Source organism: Pinus tabuliformis, chromosome Q, assembly GCF_031772625.1.
Source record: "Pinus tabuliformis cultivar Carrire ecotype Pingquan chromosome Q, CPIR1, whole genome shotgun sequence".
Classification (NCBI taxonomy): Eukaryota; Viridiplantae; Streptophyta; class Pinopsida; order Pinales; family Pinaceae; genus Pinus; species Pinus tabuliformis.
In genome coordinates this window covers 191109095-191116469 of record NC_142296.1, presented here as the reverse complement: position 1 = coordinate 191116469, position 7375 = coordinate 191109095, and the positions used below count along the sequence as shown (strand labels likewise).

Genomic DNA, 7375 nt, shown 5'->3' with positions numbered 1-7375 from the left:
ATGCCTCAACCCTCAATTAATGTTAGGAGTTTGGACCTTGTAAAATTTTCTTGAAATCCCACACATGACTAGATGCACATGTGTGAGTAATGGAGGGTAATGTAGCATCCATTTAGAACTATGATGATCAACAATGTAGGTTAACTCATGGGGGGAATTACTTCTAACAACAAACTCTCATATAGGTTATTTTCATTGTCCTACAGAACTTTTGGTGTGTGTAACATCATTAAGTAGTGAGGAAACATGCTTGAAATTTTTCAACATGCATCAAACTCACTATGCAAATTTTTAGACCACAAACAACCAAAATAAGAGGTGTTGCTGAAATAGGCCCCACGCCTCCAATATTTCTATCTGAAAAATCCAAAAAAATAAAAAAATCATATTAAAAGATATATAAGATTGTACACAAAACATCACCATTAATATATGACAAAACATAAAAAGAGAAAATTTTATAATAATAAAATTACAAAGTACTAAAATAGAGAATTAATCAAAAGTTGTTTCACCCCCTCGTCCACAAAAGTACAAACTAAATTCCATGAGAAAATAAACTTACCATAAGTTGAAGATATAACCTATCCTTTTTTATAAATTTAAAACTAATAAATTCCAATAATAAAATAAATCATATAGAAAATCAAAATGTTCATACTGTGGATTCTCCCGTAACTGATTCAAAAGATACAAACCACAGATCTCTTAAATCCATAAATAATATAGTCAAATATCTCTTAATGTATTTAGCAAATGAAATAATATATCACAGTGGCATATTAGACTAAGTTTTAAATTTCTTTATAACTTTAAGAAATATATCTCTATATAATTTTCTAAACAAAATTTTAATCTCTATATGATATAGTTAATGATATTAATTTTATAATTTAGATTCGATGAAAAAAATTAATAATTTTGTTATTTTTTTACAATTTAAAATTTATCTTGAATATAAAAATTAACTAACATAACGATAATTTCATTTCCAACCCCTGTTTTTTATCCTCAATCCCATCGTTATTTTCAATGGGCGTTTATCTACTCTCAACGAGATTTTATGTCTGCTAATTGCCTTCAACGCACTTCACTTTTCCTGTGCCTATGAGTTAGCTTGGACACAGATAAATATAATTGTGGCTCTTGCTGATTTATGAAGAGAAATAAATAAGTTGTTACACATACAGAGGTGATAGAAATAGAAAGCAGAACGGTCATCCCGGATATCATTTATTAAAATCGTAAACCATATAACAAATGACCACCATGAGAGAACTGAAATTACCAAGGGACACTTCTTATTGCCATTACATGTTTAGTCAAGAGTTCTAAAGGTCCATGTAGTATTGTTGGAGCCACATTTTGATTATTGAAATTTCCTTTGCTCGGATATCTTTAAGCCACTGTGGATCTTCTTTCGTTGCAAACCTCAAATCTACGTGGTGGGCTCCTGTCATTAATTAATTAATTAATAATAAGTAATAACGACATCAACTACAACTAAATTTTAATGCTCTGTATCTTTCGTTTTCATTTTAACTAAAAAAACAAAAATTAAGATTTATAAATTAAATTTTATTTATCTACAAAACAATATATATTATGGCGTACCTTCCTTCGCCACAATAGCGACTACGCTTTCGTTTATATCGTCCAACACTCTGCAGTGTACCCACAAACAAAAATTACTTTTGTTTTCCAGCATAACATAATTTATATTAAAAAAGAGCTGCAATGAAATTTAGAAATCAAATAATTTGGCTATCATCTTACCCTCCGGCGCGACTCCATGGATCTCGCAATCCGTTGTAAAATATTATGTTGCTCGCAAAATTCTTGAGAACCCTCTTAATGTGCTGCACAAAAACATTTCAAGGCTATATGATATGTAAGAGAAAAAATATACATCATTATTTTCTATAAAATCGCGCCCGCCACACGCATATATATATATATATATATATCCTTGGTTTGTACGAAAGGCGGGCTGCAGGAATTTACATGTCCACCGTATAGAGTAGTGATCCAGTGGGGTCTAGGTTGAACTCCATCCGCAGAGTCACGAAAATCTGCAGACACCTTGTAGTCGTAGGTCGAAGCAAGAACTGCTCCCAGTGTAGTTGTAATAAACGTTGGCTGCCCCGTATAATCGATTGAGGAGGTCTGTACTGCCAGAGGGATTATCTATTGCCTTGCACATCTGAGGCAGCAAAACAATATAAAGAGATTAGAATAAGCTAGAAATATATTTCTTGATTCTTTTAATGCAAATGGACGACACGTTGAATATGTAAGAGGGGCGTAGTGCATTTACTTGCTTCACAGGATACGCTGGCAGAGGCTGAATAAAATTGGCCGCAACTGGATAATCTGTCATGGCAGCGGTGGAGTAAGCATCAGAGAACCACCCGCCCAAATTCCTAGCAATATCATCATCGCTATTTGATCTGAAACAAGGAAGGGCGGTCTCTTATGTTAAAACATACAGCATAGTACATGAAATATGTATTGTGATCGATATAACAAAGGAATGCATTTCACAGAGATTCAGTGTTGTTACTCGCAAATTCTGAGCGCTTTTCTTAGGGATTTGAGGCCTTTAGGAGTTGATGTCATATTATCTATCACATTCCAGGAACCTTTGATCACTTGGAAGCAATTCTCACTTTCACTCTGCCATACAAATTTAGAATGAATGTACTACAATAACAATAAATTTTAAAACCCCATTCAAATAACTGAATTTGACTGGAAATTATACCCTGAAGTCTTCAGATACAGTGTTGTCGAAACTTGTAGGAGACGTGATGTTATCGAAATCCAAAATAGGCGCTGAGGACGCTACTGCACCGATTGCAATGTGTGGGTACTTCAACCGAAACCAAGCAGCTAACACTGCAAATTACATATATGTACCCTCCATTAAATTTCTGACTGTAACTGTGATTAGACCATTAGCACTTGCAGGTATAAACATCAGGATGGCACTTGTACAAATTATTTCAACTTACTTCCTCCATATGATCCTCCGAATACAACTACTGGTGATTCCTCGGCTGACAAATTTTTCTTGAGATCTGTAATCAATGTGGCGAAATCGGCCAAAGCCTGTGCAGAACTGAGAAACCCGAGGGTACTTGAATTGCTGTAGGCAGCTCTCTGGCTTCCAAATGGCATTGAATGACCATAAAAGCGATGCTAGAAAGAAAAATAAGAAAACCATATGAGCACAATTACAGCAAATCACAATTTCTAAATTCCTATGCTTCTTTTTTCAAATCAAAAGTTTAGGTCTGAGCAGAATAGTCCATATACCTCAATGAAAACAAGCAGCGCCTTAAACTGTGGAGCAATGTCGAACATGAAGCCTGTGTTTTGTGCAAACGATTCAATAAACCCTTCATTTCCTGTATATACAAATATCGGAGATTTGGTGGAAGCTCCACCCCAGTGTTCGGAATTGATGAGATACCTCTGCTGAAAGGTCTGATAACTCTCGGGGACGAAGGTGTAATGGTCCAGAATTTGTGTGAAGTTCCTCACATGGTATTTCGCTCTTTGGGAAGAGGCTGGTACCCGGGCAGCACTGTCCATCCATTTTCGTGTTGGAGGAAAACGGAAAAGAAAACCTTTCGGTGTCGCAGAATCGGAGTTCCCAACAAGTGAAAGCAACATGAAAACAAGAATGGAGAGTAATCCGTGCATAGCTGAATAGACTGCCATGGCTTTTCACGGAACTGGACAAGAGGGTAGCTGGAGAATATCGAGAGAAGAGAAGACGAGCAGAAATTTGTCTGAACTTAAAGGGATATGTCAGCTAGATATCGATCACAACTACAGTAATATAATTGGGATTTCCAGTAGGATTTTGGTTGAGAATCTATTTTTTTTAATTGTAATTTTGTTATTTATAATAAATGCTGTAATGGGAAAATTTCAAAATACAAACATTGTTTACGCGATATAGTTTTTTGTTTCATATTATTATCACATAACTTGATTCTCCTATTAAATTATTATTATTATTGAGTTAGATTTTATTTAGAATATAAACATAAATTTATTATTGCCATTGACTTGGGTTTTTTTTGTTTTTTTTTTTTTTTCAAAAGGTGGAAAAACCTATCAAACTCAGTTTGTCAAACCAACAGTGAGGACAGCCATCTCTGGCTGCTATCCGCGAATGTCAGTTGACACATCACTGTTATCAAGGAAAACCACGCCACCTAAATAACCCGCTGGGCAGAAGCAGTTTTAGGGCATACTCCAGGCCCAACTTGGGTTTTATTTAAAATACAAACATTGTTTAAGCGATTTACATTTTTTTTTCATATTATTATTACATAACTTGATTATCTTATTGAGTTAGATTTTATGAATGAATATTATTATTATTATTGATTTAGATTTTATGATTGAATATGAGAGAGTTGTAATTAAACTTATTTTTAAAAAAATTAAATAATATTTAAATTTAAAAAAAAAGCAATAATAATTAAAATGAGTTAGGTTATAAATAAAATATTTAATTTCCATTTTAAATTTATATTAATTTTGACAATAAAATAAAGCAATTAAAAACACAACAAATTAATTTACCTTTTAATAATATTATTACTGATGTGTGTTTCATCTATTTACCTTTCAATAATATTATTACTGATGTGTGTTTCATTTTAATTGGCTTTTAATATTTAAAATAAAAATATATTTAAAATAAAAAAAATTTGATTTATAAATATTTTTTTCCGATGTTTTATATTAAATTATATAAAGAAAAATAGATTAGTTTATATTAAAAGTTTATTATATTTTTACTTTATAGTGTAAGAGAAGTGTAATTCTTAATATGAAGTTGGTATAGAAATTTAATGTGGGTTATAATTAAATATTAACTTTGTGAATCGTAAATGAAATATTTAGATGTCAAAATCAATATAGATCCATCTTAAGTCTAGATTATCTTGCAACCTAATCTCTAAAGGTGGAAACATTTTCTCAAATTTTGCACTAAGAAAAGCTTGCATCTTTAGAGATTTAATCCCTCTCAACCATTGGTAGATCCACAGTGAATATCAATCTATAAGAGTAGATGTTTTGATTATTAATTAAAAGAGAAAAACATGAATTTACCATTCAAGAAAATCCCTACTATAACTTCATCCTATTATAAAAATTTTGGTTATGGTGCAAGGAGGTAAGGTTATGATATGTTATCTTAAGATGTTGTATAAACATTTTTACAACGTCATATTACATAAAATAAAAACTAATAATATATCAAATCAAATAAAAATTAAAACTAATAATCAAAGTAAAAATGAGGTAATTTGAGGATTTTGGGCTCCATGTTATGATAACCCATGGTTTTTCCAATGGTATTATTATGTAAAAAGATATATATATATATATATATATATATATATATATATATATATATATATGAGATCTATCTTAACTCTTGATCTACCAATTGTGAGAGTCATATTCAAATATCTTAAGGTGTAACACTTACAGTGAAAAAAAGTTTGACCCCTTTGAGCTCTTGGTAGATCATGAGTAATGATGGATTTACTATGTTTGTACCTTAGGTTTTATTGAAGGCATTCTATATAATCTTCCAATCTTTCCTCCTCTCTCTAGGACATATTGAGTAATTATTCCCTTTGATCGATACTTTGAAAGTAATCCTCGTACCTTTCCAAGAAGGTTTTATTCATAGCATCCCATGAGGAAATAGATGTGCAACCTAGTCCCATAACCATCTTAGTGTAGCTCCATTCAAAGTACCAAGGAACAATTTTAAAATATGGGCATCAATGGTGTTACCATAACTTCTACATAAGACCTAAAATTCAAAAAGGAAAGTGTCTAGATCTTCATTAGTCATGCCCTAGAAAGTTGGAAGAGCAAGGAGAAGAATGTTCTTCATTGGAGCCCACCCCTATGTTATCACTCAGGTTGTCCCTTTTGACTCCTAAAGGGATACGGCCGAGGTAACCACAAACCAACTTTGGACTGCAGGTCCTAGCCTACCTGCAGTCAGAGAGGGCTCTCTCTTTATGATTTAGCTTTGTTGAAAAAGGGTGATTTTAGGCTAGATATGATGCACAGGGGTTTTGATTGAGTTTTGGTGGGAAAACTGACACTTTCAGTTAGAGAGGCAGAGTATAGTCTGAATGTTTCAAACCATTGGGCGTGGAGTCGAGGAGGGGAACTGCTGATGTCTTTCCTTAATAACAGTGAGGGGAAAATGGAGCAAGATAACTGAAGCAGAAGCAACTTTCAGGTTCAAAGGATGGAATGAATGCTAAAGAAAGAGAGGCAGTTAAGAATCTCTCCAACAAATTAGCAGAGAAAATAACAGGGCGCTACCTAGGGGCAGTTAAGAATCCCTAGATAATTGGCCAGCACAGGTGAATTGGGGTAAACATGAGCCGGGAGGAATTCAATGTTCATAACCAATTCTTTTAGAGGAAAACATGAAGAAACAACAGAAATTGAGCATAGAGAGTGTTTAAACTAATTCTAGGCTATTCCTTTTTTCTGCTATTTAGATAATGGCAAACACATAAACAGAGATAAGAGGCACTTATTACTTCAGACCGTAGCGCAGGAATTCCATCTTCAACTCTTCAGAACATTCATCAGCAACAGACAGTTCGCTCTCCAAGCTTTAAGCAATCTTTGATTATAGAAACGTTCAGGTATACACAGCGAGTCTCTAGTAAAAATCTCAATTAACCAACCCTTAAAACTATACAGAGGGTGGTATATATAGGGCAAAAACTCTCTGCAGAGTTTCCTTTATTACATCTTGACCTAATTAGGTCATAAAAATGACTACTTGACCTAATCCTATCTAGAAATGAATGCAAAAAATATCTCGGGCCGTGCTCAGGGCCGATGTGTCAAAACTGAATAAATGATGCTGTCCTCGGTGGCTTGCTGCAGTGTTTTCTGCAATAAATGAGTATGGGTTTCTGCTTTCTTGCTATCCTGGTGCCTTGAATGCCTTAAAGGTGATTTGAAGGCAAGGATGGGCTGATACTTATTGATTTGACTTTCTGGGGGCTTCATCAATGTTCAGGTACCTCGAGCCCCTAAAAAACCTTGACTGATACTCTCTGGCGTCTTTTCTTCCATTGATACTCTCTGACAAAATCTAGACTGCTGATCTGATGTGCTGCGGGTCTAATCACCAGTAAATGGCCGTTGTTCGGCCTCTATATCATCTGGAATTGTCTTCTGATCATTTTGGTATGCTCTGTGAAGAAAACGGATCATTTTTGCGCCTTTTCGGGCTACCTGGGGCCGCATGGTGAGAAGATTCCCTAAAGATTCCCTGAAGATTCTCCATTTTGGCCCAAAA

General features: G+C 34.0%; 1 pseudogene across 1 annotated transcript; it reads right to left on the bottom strand.

Annotated features, from left to right (window-relative positions):
* Positions 1-1213: 1213 nt before the first annotated feature.
* Positions 1214-3796, bottom strand: LOC149218862 (uncharacterized; annotated as a pseudogene). Its single transcript, XR_016248658.1, has 9 exons — positions 3319-3796; positions 3015-3201; positions 2765-2898; positions 2564-2676; positions 2318-2441; positions 2005-2203; positions 1777-1859; positions 1615-1664; positions 1214-1453 (listed from the first exon to the last, which is right to left on the bottom strand). The product of XR_016248658.1 is annotated as an uncharacterized LOC149218862 (transcript).
* Between the last annotated feature and the right edge of the window lie 3579 nt (positions 3797-7375).